General features: G+C 44.6%; 1 pseudogene; it reads right to left on the bottom strand.

Annotated features, from left to right (window-relative positions):
• Positions 1 to 535: 535 nt before the first annotated feature.
• Positions 536 to 17,383, bottom strand: Ddx21-ps2 (DExD-box helicase 21, pseudogene 2; annotated as a pseudogene).
• Positions 17,384 to 17,417: the final 34 nt, after the last annotated feature.

Here is a 17,417-nt window from a genome sequence, read left to right as displayed (position 1 = left end):
AGCAGATCAAAGAGTCAGTATTTACTGTTTAGCAATTACAGGCAGTACTGTGCTGCACAGGGAAGTGCATTACAGCTTCAACCTGGTGTTGGGGATTTAGCTCAGTGGTAGAGTGCTTGCATAGGAAGTGCAAGGCCCTGGGTTCAGTCCCCAGCTCTGAAAAAAAGAAAAAAAAAGCTGTAACCTAAGAGAGACTTTGATCACCTCTCCAGATGCTCTATTGGCTCCTGAGGCTCTGGTTAGAGGAGCAGCACTTGGGAAGTGCATTGAGGGTCCAATATCTGATCGATTATTTTGTCCTCCTCACATTATGTATGCATTCATTCATTCATTCATTCATTCATTCATTCATTCATTCATTCATCCATTCCTACTTCTTTCCAAAAGGAAGACAGAATGACGGTTACTCAGACAGGTCAGAAGCCTCTCTGCAAGGAAGGGGAGCTGGTAAATCATCTAAAAGGAATGAAGCACTGGGGACTTTGAGAGCAGGAGGGACCCTGGGGTGCCCATTGTGAAGAGTTTCTTCTTGGCTCTACTCACTGACCCAATACTTTACTATAAACTCCACTTCTGGCCTTTGATTGTGGATCTGGTACCTTTTGTTGTCACCTCTTGGTCATTGTCCTCTGAAGTTTCTACTTCCTCCTTGCTGTCCCTGCCCTGATCCAGGAAGTTCCTGCTTCCACCCTGCTGTCCCATGAAATCACCATGGCTGCCATCTGCTGCCCCTGCCCCCTTGATATCCTTCTGGGGGTCCTTTCAGCTCTGGCTCCTCAGTGGCCATGGTGAGCTGCCAGCATCTCCAACCATGCCACTTCACCTATGTTTCTGTGTCTGCTTCAGTGCAGACATCAAAACAAACTTCCGGTTTTCCTTTGAGGAAGACCATCCCCTTCATTTTGGCATCGATGTTCTTGCCTAGCTGCTCCTCGAGTTCCTTCCAAGTGTAGCTCAGTTGGACATCTCAACAAAGCACTGCAGTATCATGGTCTCAAAGGCTGCTGGGCAGTGGATCAGGGAGCACTGGTCGACCGATGTGGCCCCTGATCTGTGGAGATAGAGCAGCTGCCAGGTCTCTACAGCTCCTTTCTCCTCAGTCAGCATCTCAGCTGACCGCTTGAAATGGCCAACGGCAGTGGGGGCACAGAGTCCAATAGTCTGATGGCATCTTTGCTGGAGGCTTTCATTATTTGTTTCAGAAGGAAAACCTATTCATTCAAATTTAGTGCTGGCTTTCCGCTCCACCTGGGGTAACTGGTACTCTTCTTTGGTAAAAGCAGTTCAAACCCCTATCCTTCCAGCTCTGCCTGTTCTTCTTGAAAGATCAAAGACTCCATTTCCATTGGTGTACATCTATGAACAACCAGGTCACCCTCAGGATGTCTAACCCACTTGCAGCCAGTAAACCCACAAAACTGCCATTTCAGCACCTTTCAGGGTGATTTCCTTTTGCTTCTGCAGAATGTCCCCATGTAAGGACTGGGCATTCCTGCTTTATGCATGTGTTTTGTGACAGCTCCTGCCACTATTCGTGGATTCACAGAAGTTGAACATGTCCCCTTGAGGACCACTGTAGCCTTGGAACACATCCCCACTCACCACTGTCCTCTCTGTCTCCTGTGCTCCACAGTTAAGGCTGCTTTCTGAGTCTTTTCCCAATCAGGTCCACCCGTTCATACGTAGGTTTTGTATATTTTTAGCAACATTAAATACCCAATGAGACCATGTTGCAGAGAAAAAGCAATGTTTGCGGGTTGCCTTCAGAATCGTTATTGTATGCTATACATAAAATTTCTTCCACCTGATCTTCAAAACCAGTATCTAACATCTGGTCATCTTCATCCAGGACAACATGTTAAAGTTTGGTGAGATCTAGCTTGCCATTCTGCAAGTGATCCTCAATATGAGCTAGGGTCCCAACCAGGATATCAATCCCACTCTGCACTTGTTCTCGTTTACCACCATAGGGAGTTTCACCATAAAAAAACACTGATAGCTTTTATCGATGTCACTGAAGTCTTTGCTCATTTGATTTGCTAATTCTCTTGTAGGTGCAGCACTAGTATCTGATTGGCTTGGCCTCTCTTCCTCTCTTGAAGTCCACCTTTAAGTTACCCAATCAAAGGGACGGCAAAGGAGAAGGTCTTCCTGCTTACTGTCCATGCCTGGGCAATGAAGTCTGTCTCACTGTATACATGATGGAATGTCTTGGTTTTTAGAAAAAACGGGAAGTAAACCCCTCAAGCTTTGAGCTTTGAGAAGCTTGACGGTCTCTTCGGGTATGGGAAAATTAGAGAGAATCCTTTCTTCTCCATGAGTATTTCCTTTTCTATCTCATTACTATTTTCTTCCCCAGGAGCATCCCTGGAGTTGGAGTTTGGTTCGGAATGGGAGAGGACATTCTTGAGCCTGGGCTCTTCTCTCCCTTGTCTCATTAACTTCTTTCCCTTTCTTCTCCTTGGGCTTGGGCATGTCTGCCTCTGCTTCAGAAACTTCCTGGTTTTTATCTCTGTTTTTTTCCCATTGGCTGTTTTCTTCTCAAGGGACTCCTTTTCTTCTGGGATGTTTTGCTTTTACAAGCATTGTGGTCTTGAGGCTCATCCTCCTTCTTGGCCTTGTTGGATTTAGCAGAACACACATCAACTTCAGAAGGCCCTTTCTCTTTCACTGCTTTTGCTCTGGAGGAACAAGTCTTTTCCATTCCTTTCATTGCTTCTTCTGTCTTCGATTTTGGCTTCTCCTTTCTACTTTTCCTCTTGCTTGCGTTGGCAGCATCTCCTTGCTCTCCTCAGCCCTGTCTTCTCCCTACTTGGATGCACTGGGGAGTTTCCTGGTATTTTTCAGTGTGAGCTACTCAGGTCTGCCAGTCCCCCAACTGTGTGCAAAGGAGAGAGAGCGACAGAGCAGCCTTCTACTTGTGATCCACTCTGCATCTCTCAATAATTTCTTCCCTTGGAAAGAGATGATGCTTACTTCCCCTGCAATTTCTGTTAGAATTTCTACTACTGTGAAAACACGCCATGACAAAGGTAATATATTACTGCCTTGTCATGTACAATATTTTCTTGTGGCTGGCTCAATGGTTGTGAGTTTCCATCCAAATCATTATGGTGGGAAGTTAGGCAGCTTCTAGACAGGCAGCGCAGTTGAGGTGCTGAGTGTTGTACATCATGCTCCAAAGGCAAACGGAAAACTCCTTCCAGGCAGATAGGAGGAGAATCTCCAAACACATGCATACAGTGACACACATATTCAAACAAGCACACACCTCCAATAGTGCCCCTCCATTTGCCATGCAAGTACAAACAAACACACGCAGTTTCCAAGCTCTGTGCTCTGTGTCCTCCCAGCTCCTTTTTTGGTCAGCATTTGTCTTGATCAAACAATGAACTTTCTGAACGTAAAGTACTTCTTTCTATGGGCTCCTTACCTTCCCAGAAATCAACCTTCTTTGTGACTGTGACAGGCGCTTAGGTGCAAACATTTGGGCAAGTATCTGTGAGTGTTTTTGAGATGTTTTTCTCTAAGGAACATAAGGTCCGCACGGCATGATTTTTGGAACATTTCCTCGGGGTGCATTTCCAGCTGCATCAAACTGTGAAAGCAACAAGATTCTCAACCATCCACTGCCTGGGATTCCTGACCATGAACACAGGGAAATCAGTTGCTTTTTCTGCTGATACCCTGCTTTTCCCACCATGAGATACTGTATCATCATTACATCTGAGCCAGGACAAGCAAGGTGCATTCTCGGTTCTTTCCCAGGCCCTATCACTTAAGTTCCAGCTGCTGTACCTTGGAGATAAGCACATCCAGATGAACACTAGGAGTTCAGCTTCAGCTTGTTTGGGAGCTACAGGACTTCTCAGTGAATATCTCTTTGGTGGCTCCAGGTGGAAAAGTCAGACCCCTTTATTTGTACCTCATGCAACATGGGATCTGAAGAGGTAGAATACTTCCTCCCTAGGTATATGCACACTGGTACAAGACTGACATGCTGTCATGTTTGTCAAGGAAAAGGTGTGTGTGCCTCTGCCTGTTTAAGAGGACAATGCTTCTGGTAGCTTTTCATAGGGATCCTCTAACTTGTTGACTTGGCATGATTTGAATTCTCCCAGGTCCTCAATCTACGAAGTGTTGATATAAGCCACTGGTGTGGGGATTGCCTATTGCTCCCTCCATGATGTTAATACCAAGGCTTTTTTCAAAAAGTCAAAGCCATAAGACCCTGTCTTTTAAAGCCTTTTGCTGGGTGACCTAATCTTTTCCCACCAGATGTTCTAAATCCCAAGACAACAACTCAGGTAGAGCAGGTGCTGATGGGATATTCCAAGTATGAGATGGTTGTGAGACTGGATCCAGAGATCTACTGTGCCTGTCACCTCGAAACAGTTCCATGATTCACAGACACCTGGTGTGGTTCACCCCAATAGGGCTGCACTCAGAAGGCCATCTTACAGGGGCTTTGTTCTAATCTATTTTTGAGCAGAGTCTGAGTGAAGAGTTTACCCTCTTTGAAGACTTGGGCCTGTAGGTATTCTATCCACATGTCTGCAAGGGCTCAGTGGATTGGGCTCTACCTGCTAAGGCATCCATAGGGTCAGTAACCATATGGACTGCTTGGGCTTTGTCTTCTTTTGCTAGATTATTTGGAAAACATCTCCATCTGTCTCTGTATATAGAGAAGTAGGAAGCCATGATTTGCTTTGTATTCTGCTCTTCACCCTGGCTTGGATCCTTAACCTAAAGCAACCATTCCAAGTGGTAACTCCATAGTGACATCCAGGGGGTCATGAAAGTTGGAGAAGGGATAGGACACAGATTAGTGGGTGAGAATGTATTCTCAGAACCCAAGAGGGCATCTCATACCCCAAGACTGATTGTTACCATAGTGCCCAGCTCTGGTTTAGCTTTCTGTCTCGATACAAGATGCTGTCTCAGCAGGAATTTTGTGCCTTTTCTGAGGTAAGACCCATCTTCCTTGTGGGAAGTCATTTTGCCTTCTTTTATGAATGCCTGACTGTCTGGTAGAGTCAAGTGAGACCGGGGTCTACTAGCAGATTTCCTGATTTGCTGATACATGGAAGGTTATGAGGGACACACTTGAAGCTCATGTTGAGGGGATCAATGTTTGTTAATGTTAGAGGAAGGAATGGAAAGGAATAGATGAGCCTTGAGATGCTAAGTAATATTGAATATATATAAGGCATTGTCTCTGTGGGCTTGGAACTTTGTTCCCCATGATTCTATAGACTATTGTCAAGTCCAGGAGAACCTGGAAACTCATGTAGTATGGACTGAGCAGCCCTAACCATTTTGTTCTTTGTTTAATTTCTTTTATTTAGTAAGCATTCTATTCATTCACATGTCAAATGCTATCTCACATCCAGGTTACCCTTCCATAAGCCCCATCCCACATCTGCCCTCACAGCCCTCTGCTATGTCTATATGTAGGTGCTCGCCCACCCCCCTACCCCCTCCCACTTCTCAAGTTTACCCCTGTGCTGGGGGAATCAAACCTCTAGAAGACCAAGGGGCTACCCTCCCCTTGCTGTCAGTCAATTCTTTTCTCTGATAAATAGGTATTTGGAGCCATGGATCTCTCCCTGTACACACCTTGTTCAGTGATTAAGACTCAGGGGCTTCTGGGTTGTTAGTTAGGCCAATGTTTTTCTTCCGATTGGGTTACAATAACCCTCTCCTTCTGTAGTCCCTGCGACAGCTGCTCCACCAGGGTCCCTGAGTTCAGTCTGATGGTTAGCTCCAAGCTTCCACATCTGCATTGCTTAGTTGATAACCAGGTCTCCCAAGAATCAGTCAAACCAGGATTCTGTTATCACGCGCCTCATGACAAAGACAACAGTTTCAGGTTTGGTGTCTGCACACAGTGTGGATTCCCAGGTAGGAAAGTTCCTTGAGGACCTTTCCTTCAGTCTCTGCTCCATTTTTTGTCCTTGTTTTTCCTTTGGACAGGAACATTTCTGGGTAAAATACTTTTGAGATGGGCAGGCTCAGCCCTCCATTGGGGACTGTGCCTATATACTGGAGGTGGTCTCTTCAGGATCTATGTCCCTCTTCTCTGCACATTTAGGCTAAAGCCATTCTCAGTGGGTCCTAGGAGCCTCTCATTTCCTGGTCTGTGGGACCCTCTGGTGGCCATCTCCAGTTTGTAATCCCTGTTACATATTTTTATCTATTTCCTAAACCTCTCTTCCTCTTTACCATCTCCTCCACTATCTTATATTGCCCCCTTATTTCCTCCTCCTCCTGTCTCCCTCCCTGGTCCCCTTATTCCTCCACCTCCTGCAATAATCCTGTAACCTCCTCAATGCAGAACTGAAGCATCCACACCCTGGTCTTCCTTCCTCCTTAGCTCCATATGGTCTGTGGGTTTTATCATGGCTATTGTGAGCTTTTTGGATAATATCCTCTATTCAGTGAGTACAAAGTGTGTGGGTTTTTTTGTGACTGGGTTACCTCACTCAGCATGATATTTTCTAGCTCCATCCATTTGCCTGAGATTTTATGAAGTCATTGTATTTAATAACTGACTAGTATTCTACTGTGTTAATGGACCACATTTTCTGCATCCATTCTGCTACTGAGGGACTTTTGGTTTGTTTCCAGCTTGGCTGTTACAAATAAGGGATTTATCAATATAGTGGAACATGTGTCCTTGCTATATGTAGGGGACTTTTGTGTATATGCCCAGTAGAGGTAACCTTTGTCTCTGAGAGTTTTATTCTGTCTTTCCAGTAATCCCCTCTCCCAACATAGAAGGCTGCTGGACATTTTGCCAGACAGACACACATACTCTGCTCTCCTCTCTAGGGGCAGTTAGCTCTCATTGTCTTTTCAGTCTCATCACAGGCAGCGATGGTCACATTTCAAGCTTTATTTCCTGTCCCAGTCCAGGAGGATTTGGATCTTTCTTGCATGAACTCTGTTCTCTCCTCAATTAACCATATCCTGTTTCTTCAGCCAGCTGAGAAGATGCCAGAGCCAATACATGTACCCTAGCCTCAGCAGACAGGCCTTGCCATACTTTCAGAGTCCTCTGCCTATCACAAAGTCACTTGCTGTTGTTGTTGTTGTTGTTGTTGTTGTCGTTGTCGTTGTTGTTGTTGTTGTTGTTGAGAAATATCCCTAGCTCACCTGTTGTTGTCCTCCCTCAGTCACCTTCTCTTCACTGTGACCGAAATGGCAGGAGGAAAGTAAACACTCTGCTGAGCCATCTGTGTCTGTCCACCATGTTTACCCTTCTATTCCTAATGGGCCCTGTTCACAGGGGCTGAGGTCTGCAGTTGCCATTCTTTACTGTTGTGTCTCTCCATTCTCAGTTCTAACAAGGCTACGTAAAGTACCCTGGGGTGGAGTAGGTAAGGCAGTAACCTGAGACGTGGAGCTGAGATACTGTGGCCTCAGCTCATGCTCCATAAAGGATGCAGCCATTTGGCCCCATGGAGAACAGGAGCACTAGATGTTGCCTTGTCCAGCAACCCCTCAAGCCTATTTCTGCTGGAGTAAGGGAGGCCCCAGCCTGCCTAGGGGGGATGTGGTTCAAAATGAACATCATTTATATTATGGTTCCATAAAGAGTCGGTTCATGTATTCAAATGTTTGGAAATGAGTGGTCAGAATTGTCAGTGAACTTTACTCAATACATTTTGAGTCCCTTAAACTCAGGCAAGGAAAATCAGACCTGTATATTCCCTGAGGTCTTCAGGGGTCCCAGTGTCTGTCTAATGGAAAACATTCTACAGGAACATGGAAGGATTTCTAAAGCAGGTTATGTGTATTAGGAGGGTTAATTTAGGAATATCTGAATACAGAGGGCACTTAGCTCCTAAAAGTGGGAGTAAGTCTTTTACTATGTGGCAGTTCTCCACGGGTATTTTTCCATCTCCTTGGTCGATGCCTCCATTGGTGAGACAAACTTAGCAACAATCCAAGAGTCACCACTGGACCTCTGGATGAGCCCAGCTGTTTGAGAAGAGCTTCAGAACATACAATATTGACACCAACTGCCATCCTATCAGTACATTGGCATTTCTCTCCAAATGCCTTTTTATTGTACAATGAGAATCTCTCTCCAACTGCCTACCTCCCTGTACATATGGAATCTGATGTCAACTGCCATCTTTTTTGAACATAAACTGTCTATCTGCAATTACGTTCCTACGCAAATAGAGGGCATCTCTCGAAACCTGCCTTCCTCCGAGGACATAGAGTAACTCTGAGCAATTGCATCCCTTGACTGCATCTAAAATTCTTAAGTGGAAGAAAAATAGTCTTGGGGCCCAGAACCAATATCTCAAAATTGACATCTCTCTAAACCATTCAGATGAACTGTAAAGACAGTAGAAGATAGGAAAATTCAGTCTGATTAAATCAGGGTAGAATTATCCCCAGTTTCTTACAAAGTTAGGTAGGGGTATGTCAGGTAGTGACTTGGAGATATTTGTGTAGAGATAGGAGTATCTGATAGAATCTTTACATTATGTCCAGTTCTGAGGGACCCTGTCTGACAAATGAGCAAAGTTCAATGATGAGAACATATATAATTGAAAAATTAATAGAGCAGGAAGAAGGCGTGGGAAGCAAGGGTTAAATAGTGTAGTCATCCAAGAAACCTAACCTTACGGCCAGCACCACAGGAAAAAACAACTCAGGAGTCAGTACATGATACTTTTTCCAATTGGCCAGGGTGCATTTGAGATCATGAATCCTGCCTGCCACATAAAAACACAGGCCTTAGTGATTATAAAACTATAGAGGTCATCAAATATCTCATTGGAAGGATCCAGTCACAAATATAAACTATGAAAACACTATTCCATTCTAATATCAAGAGCCTCTATCAGGTTCTAGGAACGTCAATTCAGATCCATCTACTTTCTGAGAATGCTCTAGAAGAAAACGTCCTTGACCAAAGAGTGGAAGGGGGGCATGTTGCAGAAGGAAGATCATAGAAAATACTTGGACACTTATGGGCATCAATAAAGTACTGCCACAAAAATTCAACCTGTCCATCCACACATAAAATTCCAGAATATCCACAAAGATGCAGTGGATAATGTAAAGTTCATAGACCTCACCAGCCCATCAATGCAGACACTGCCTCTCACTGAAATGGCAGCATTGGACCAAGGATTTTATGCTCCAGAGCTCACACTAGGAGAGCCACAGGATGGCATGGAGGCAGATGCGTAGAGTATGGGCCAACTACTCCATTATATCACCACAGGGTCCAATTTCTTCAGTGGAAGGACCACGAAAGAGATCAGAAATAGATTGTCACAGGGCCCTATGACATTGCAACTCACTTCTGGCAACCGGAAACCTAATCCACCAAATCCTTACAGGTCGCCCAGAGATGAGGCCCTCCATTGAGAACATTGAGACATTTTTGTGTAATGAGAGGAAATGTGAAGTACTTAGCTCGACTGTTACCTATCCAGATTCTCAAACTGTAGACATGCTCTGAGGTATGGAATTTTATAGTTGCAGGAAATTAAATCCTTGAACAAGTAAAACTACAGTAAAATGATGGGGGACATATTTAAATTTAAAAGAACAGGAACAGAGGGCACTTGAGCATGGATCTAAGACTTTTGTCATTACTGGGCTTACATGCCCTATGCCACCCAAATCATGAGCACATCCCTTTATTCTCTTCTTCCACCAAAGAGAAAGGGGAGTAACCCCAACTTTGGCCTCATCCATATCCAGCCCTAGGAGAGCATTGGCCTGCTGCCCTGACACAATAAGGCCAGTAGTGGCAAGAAGTGCTTCCATGCCTGCCACTACATTACAGTGTCCCAAGAGGAGGAGCACAGAGACTGCCTGTGCCCTCCATTCTGGAGATGTGTCTACCCACTGAGTCCACATCAGCATACCAGAAGAGCAAATGCCCCTGCAATCTAAGGAATTCTTAGACAAGGAGCTCTAAGTAAACCCTCAGAGGATTGAGTGCTTCAAGGGACTAGACAAGAGTATCAGGGTTTTCCTGTCAAGAATCTGTTGTGTTAAGGAGTCTGTGAAGATGAAAGCCTAGTATATAACTTTCAAAAATATGGATCTTATGAAAGAAGCAGGACCCAGAACCCCATGAGTTTCTAGGCAAGTACAAGATTGTGCATCACTTCTTGACCTTCTTCACTATACCATGCTACAGTCATTAGCCTCTTCTAGGGCCTACTAACATCAAAGGGGGTCCATGTAGATACTGAGTGTGCTCCAGCAGGGGACTTCTTGAACTAATAATGGAGGAGTCCCCAAGCAGGAAGACGGGGCAAAAACATTTGTGCAAATAGTGACAGTCATAAAGTATTGAAACACCATTGACTTTGTCTATGCAAACATAAAACACCAGAATATCCTCAGCGAGTCAGAGGTTGATGAGAAATAGACAGAGATGACCTGAACCTCAATGCAGACTTTGCATCTTCCTGAAAAGGCAGCATGGGTCCAAGGGAATTATGCTGTAGACCTCACACTAGATGAGCCATTTGATGGCAAAAAAGGCAGATGCGGACAGTTTGGGCATGCTCTTATATTACCTGACCACATGTTCACAGGCACTGAGAGTAAACACCATGGAAGAGACAAATATTGTCACAGGGACCTATAACATTGCAACTCACTTCTCTTGGCAAATTGAAATCTAAATCCCCAGACACTCACATTTTCCCCAAAGTTGAGTTCCACCATAGAAAACATTGAAGGACTTTCCTGGGCAATGAAATGTGAAGTTAATATGAAGACTGTGACTTCTCCAGATTCTAACATTATGGACAGGCTTTGAATCATGGAGTTTCATGTCAAGGAACTGGAATCCCCAAAAAAGTAAATGGAAAAGATGGGGCCCTAACTACTCTAGAAGAACAGACACAAGATGTGAGCATGGATCTAAGACTTCATCCAAGCCTGTGGATCCAGGTGCTCCACCACCCCGACTCCTGCACACCACTTCATGTCTTGTCTTCCACCCAACGGAAGGGCCTGTGAGCCCAACTGTGCCCTCCTCCTTTACCAGCCCTCATGAGAGCATGGACCTGCTGCCCTGACTCTGTCAGGGCACAGGAGGGCAAGAAGAGCTCCCATGCTTTCCATTGCTCTACACTGTCCCAAGAGGAGGAGCAGATACTGCCTGTGCCCTGTATTCTGTAGATGGGTCCGCCCCTGTGAACACATGAGCACATCAGAACAGGAAATTCCACTGTCGCCTAAGGAAGACTTGGACAAGGAAACCTTCATCACCCTCTCAGAAAATTGGGTGTCTCATCAGAATGGGCATAAGAGAGAGCTTCCCTGTTGTTTCCTGTTTCCTTTTCTGTTATTTCAAAAGTCTCTGAAGATAAACCACAACCCCCCACCCACCCATATCTTCCAAGAACCTAGGTCCTCTAAAGCAGGGAGGACGCAGTAGGAAATGAAATGGTATGCTTGTATGGGAGTGTTCATCACAACATTGACATTGTACACTACACCATCCTATTACCATTAACCTCTTTTAGGTCCTAGTAACATCAAATCCTTTCCAGCTAGATACTCAGTATGTTCCAGCGGGAAACTTCTTTGACCTCAGAATGGAGGAGGGGCTGCTGCAAGAGGAGGAGTCAAAGAATTTTATTTGGGCAGATAGTGCCAGACATAAAGTATTGCCACTATCTTGACATTGTTTATTGAGACATTAAACATCAATACATTTTGCAAATTGCAGACTGATATATGAAGGTAATAGTGCTTGTTTACCAGGATCAAAATCAAATATTCTTATTAATATTCCTCTATCTTCTCACATTAAAGCATTATATGTGCACCCAGGTGGCATTGCCTGAGAAGACGTAAACAAATACCTGTGTAACCCAGATGTGGAATCAGCAAAAGACCACAGAATTAGTCTACCTGAGTCTATCTTATTCAACATTGACTTCACAGGTGCTCCATGCTCAGGAAAGCGTGTGGGGTCACTTAGAAGAAGGGGTTACTCGGGCAGTTGTTCTCTATGTGCTTCAGCCAGCACTGGCTTCAGCTTGGATAAGCTGCATTTCTGTAGCCTCTGATAGCAGGATCACCGCTCATGCTTTTCATTGTTGAGATTTATAAGTACTCCAAGTGTCCAGGACAGTGGATCGCCCTTCCCTACAATAACATGCCTTTAGCATTCCCAAATGTTGGTATAGACTCAACAGCAAAGGGCACTAAAATATCCACTGGCTTTGACTTTTGAATGAGTAAATTTCAGTGCATTGGATCCACTAAAGCAATAGCTACTAAGGTCTGCATGTTCCTTACATTCGCTGCAAAAAGACACCAGGACCCAGGCAGCAAACGTATAAAGTGAATGTGTGCTTTAAACTCACTTACAAGTTGAGTATCTACTGGGATCATCAAAACCATTGTGAACAGAACAGCTGAGAGTCACTTGGACCACAAGTGGGAGGCAGAGAGGGAATCAGTTGGAATGGCCTGGGCTTTTGATACCTGTAAACCCAGCGCCAGGAACACAGCTCTTCCCCAGACTATACTGCCTAATTCTTCCTAAACTGTTGTCCCAACTAGGAATTGTATTGAAGCACATGACCCTAGGGGGACCAACCTAATTCAATCTCCTACATAGGTGCTGATCATTTTCACTAGGAAGAAAAAGGCTCTGAAGGCTCAGGAGTGTCAAGACAGGTACTGTGCTGAGGTATTGAGAGGGACACTCTCCACCTCTCCAGGTCCTGTTTTCATGGATCATTCATGAGGGAATTATAAGTGGAAAAAAAAAAGGAAAACACTCTGTGAATATGTTTGTGCTTTGGACTGGGGTTTGGTCCCTATAGTCCCGGGAGACGTGTTTTTTTTTTCCCATGAAACCAAATGATTCCTATGTACCTATTTTAGCTCAATTTCAAGTCCATATGGTGGGATTTTTCCTGTATATCTCAGCAGAGGTCAAGGAAAATACTCAACCTCAATTGATGGCCATCCTCTTCAGAAAGAAGAACCTAGGCATTCAGTACATGCTGCTTTCCTGTATAGCTGTGAAGGCTTGACTCTGTAAATTATCCTACCATGGCCTTGCAGGGACCTGAAAAGCATAAATATATTGCGAGGAAGGCACAGAGAAGCATCTTACTACATTGTTTTGATATTGTTGTTCTCCAGTATCTCTGAATTCAACTTTCAAGGGTTGTGGCATGAGAACATCTGTTTTCTTAAAAAAAGTAAATGAATATTAATCCTGGCAGAAGAACCTTGCTAACTGTGTGAGGAAAGGGAACAGAAACTATCTGAAGAGACTGCAGTAGCATTCAATCCTATCCCCAACCCCCAAACAAAGCCCAAACCAGCTGCTTATGTAGACAGCAGTATCAAGTGTTTGACTTTGTCCTTCCCAAAGGCTAGAGCCGTAACTTGTGAACCTGAACCCTTCTGGGCCCCAGACATTGTCCTGAGGGAGTCATGCAATGGTAATGTTGAGTGCAGTCTGGGCAGGAAGCTCTCTGGGATAAGAGAACAGGGCACATCCTCTGTATAGGGAACAGGGTGAGCTGCAGGACAACATCCTAACAAAGTTCCATGTCCCTTACCTTGCCAGATAAACCCTCTCATGTACCAATTTTGACAGTTGCCCCAGAGAAGGCATCTGCTAGAAGATATTGAGAAACCAAATATGAGTGAGGAAAAGTCACAGACTCTTCCAAGTGAGAACTATGCAGCCCACATCACCTCAGCATTCCACATGCTGTGACTTCTATTACACACATATCATATGTGCAGAAGTGACAGTATGAGAAAATAATGGAGACATACTTAATACTACTGGATCATGCCATAAATGTGGGGTAGGCTGAAGGCCTTCACAAAGACTTTGTCCATGACCATACATTTCTATCCCCACAATTTTTTCTCTTTCAATTTTTCCCATTAATTTAAGAAGCACTGATTCTGTTCATGCCTGTTCAGGCTGCTGTGTTTAGAACCACACCTATCTGAAGAAATGTCATGGGGAAAACTGTCTCCATGCTTAACATTTTCTTCTGCTGTCTCATGAATGGGAGCCCTAGATACAGTGAGGCCTCCCAGTGTCACTCTGTGGCTGTCCCTTATGCGAGCCGCAGCAAAGTTCAGGAGCAGATCCCTTGCCGTTTTGGCAATAAGGTGCTTGCAATCTGTTTGCAAACTGCAGAGGATAGAATGAAGGCAGGACTCTCAGGGTTGTTTTACCTCTTGCAGTTCAAAAGAGTTCCATCTTGATTCTTCCAAAGATTGAAATGGCAAACCGTTTCACACCTAGGAATTGTGTTTAGAGACAGGCCTCCTGTGTGTAGCTTGTGAGTTTAGCATGCACTGAAGTGCTGATAGAATGAAGCCCCCGTCATATGAAAACCAAGAGAAGGACAGCCTCTGTAGTCCAGAGAGGGATGTCCCTGGGCATCGGCTCATGTGTCACCTGATGAGTACTAATTGCAAATGCATTTTCCTCTGGTCCCTGGAGAAAACCTGAGGGAAAAAGATGCCTGAACAAAGCCCACCCACACTCAGAAGGAGTCCTATAGAGATTAAAAAGTGCTTCAGTCTACAAAACTAGCCTACCACAGACAAAGTGATTTCTATTGTGGACATAAGTCAGACTCTAGCTAGGGAAAAGTACAGATTCTCTTTGAAAAAGCAGTGTTCCCAGGCTTACATCCTAGCATATCATGTACACATCATAACTGATTAAAATAGCATTTTAAGTCACATCCATCTCATACTGGAGTATGAGCAGCCTCCTGAACGCAGTAGACAATATGGTAATAGAGATTTGTCCAGAGACAGTATGGAGTCTTTAAAAGAGAATTGGGAAGATGCAATGGGAGGAATAATTGATTCAGGAGATCAAAGGGGGCAGCAGGCTGCTGAATGAGGAGACCCAGAAATCTCATTTGTTGTGTGACCTCTACCCAGACACTGATCAGAACCTGCACTTTTTAGAATGTACATTACTCTTCAAAAATGCTTGCTTTTCTCCCTTGAAATTCGTAGAGCAATGTCAATGATCTCTTTATGGTGGACTATGAACATAAAAGTCAGAGAATGTCTCTGAGTATCTGTGTTTATACTCAAACCCAGAAGTTGAAGTGCCCAGCTCAGTCCTAAACACTCACTGACTCTAAGTAATCCCTCCTCCCTCTTGTCCTACAAGTGCTAAGAGACAGCATTTCAGGGCAGGCTTCCTCCCTTTATTTTCAGTGTAACCCTGTACTTCTTCCTGAGTGTCCCTATGTCATCCTCTATGAGGGCTAAACCTGGACCCATGTAAAAGGATTCTCAGGGACTAATATCACTACTCTTGGGCACACCCTGAGTACAGTGGGATCTTTGACCTTGGTATCTTCCTAGGTGTCCACAAGGAGGCCCTGCTCTTCTGCCCTTGCAATACAGCTTGAGTCTCCTCATGTCTAGAGAGGGCAATCTGCAAGAAAATCTTGTCTGCTTTCCTGAGGCGTCCCAGCTATTCCAAGCTCTCAAGTTCTCAGTAATATGTGAAGACTCACTTAGCAATTCTTCCAGGGTCTTTGTATAGCACAATAGGACCTTAGTGAATTTAATGATGTCTATGGCTCACTGAAGGAGAAACAATGCACAACTGCAGAATAGGGATCCCAACAAAAGAAAAGAACCCATGACCACTCAAGTGCAGAAGAGGTAAACATACTGCATGGCAGTTGGGTGCTCTGGGAGGCAGCCGTCTGCCAACGTTTCTGTGACTGTCATGACAGAGAATTGAGTTCAAAGAACTAAATCCAAAAGAATCCTGCTATCGTTCTCTGGAAGCACCAAATGTGTTATTTGGAAAATTGGTTCATGGGCAGGGGCCACTAGGGACATTGTAGGCACATTTTTCTTCAGGGAAGAGTGAAGGATTGTGGTGGGAGAGAAACAGAATGACTGACACAATGAATGAACAGATAAATGAATGAATGAATGAATGAATATTTGCTGTGGAACATATGATGAACTGGAGGGCTGATCTGATGTCAGTGCTCCCTCCTTCCTTCAGGGACACTGCCCTATCCCTTTATGGGAAGTAATTTTGGAAAGTTGTAGGGCAAGCCTCAGAGGATGTTGAAAGCTTTTCTGTCTGTCTTCTTCCAAATGGGGAGCATCCTGCCTTGATGGTTAATTGTTCTCCTGAGGGAGAAACCTATAGTGGAACTCATGATGGAGCGCCTATGTCTCCTTAGAAGTGATATGTCCTCACCCCATTGTTTGGAGGCAAAAGCCAATCAGGAAAACACACCTTTCTGTCATTCCTTGAGATACTCCTCCCTCCCTCTATAGGCCCAGCAGACGTAGGATACCACTAGCATCCCAGAAATCTCACTTGTTGTGTGACCTCTACCAAGGCCAATGAGGCGTCACACAGCCTCAGGGTCTGGCTGTAAGCCTCTGCCTCAAGGAAGGGTTGATTTTTATGACCCATGCATGGAACAGGAAAAAAGAAGTTCTGGGTACTTGGAAAGGGCCAAATAAGACAGAATTTTAGTTTTATTAAGGACTACCAAGTTGCCAGGATCAAATTCATAATCACAGAAAAGACATCCTAAATGTCTTCCTTACACATGGATGTATCTTGATCCAGCTGTACTGAGGACTGTGTTTTCTTTCCCTCATCTTCTGAGGCCACTATGACTGTCCTAAGTCTGTGCTTGCATATGGCCTCCCATAAAACAGATTATGGGAGCTGTCCAATTCAGCCAGGACTCCCTCCCATGGACAGAGGTATCACATTTCTCAGAGGCATGGAGCTGTGCATTAATCAAAACTTTGGGCACTAGAAATGTCTCAGTCACAGCTGTGTTTCTGGGTGGTAGGACAGTACACCTATGTCAGCATTCTTTCACTTGACCTTACAGCCTTACTCTCTAGAGCCTGATGTCAAAGACCTGATGTTGTTTCCCCTGCATTCTGTGACTGGTGTGGTGACACCTGGTACAGAAGCCACCTTCTGTCCAGACTCTTAGTGAAGATTCATTATTTGGTACACTCAGTTTCCATCATCTAAATCATAGGAGACAGGAATGTCTCCAGAGTCCTGTTTCAGTTTTGTTGACAGCCTTCTAGAAAGGAAAAGTGCACTCCTAGATCTGCTTCCTCAGGACACCTTCATATTCCTTCCCAAGGTATTCTCAGTGACTGTTATCCAGTGCAGGACTTCACCATGGGCCAGGTCAACTGCAGCCTCAGTCCTTCCTGCCTCTTCACTGTTCAACTGTGGAGGCCAATAGGCTGGGGCCTGCACACAGAATATGGAGCCATTAGGATTTAACTCTGAAAAGAATCCAAACATGGCTGATTCCCTTCCCACGTCCCTCAAACCCATGGGGTTATGGCTATCCATGCTGTCTACTTTAGGTGCTAGGGGCCAAGGAATC

Source organism: Rattus norvegicus, chromosome 7 (assembly GCF_036323735.1).
Source record: "Rattus norvegicus strain BN/NHsdMcwi chromosome 7, GRCr8, whole genome shotgun sequence".
NCBI classification, from domain to species: Eukaryota; Metazoa; Chordata; class Mammalia; order Rodentia; family Muridae; genus Rattus; species Rattus norvegicus.
This window is presented reverse-complemented; position numbering and strand designations above follow the sequence as displayed.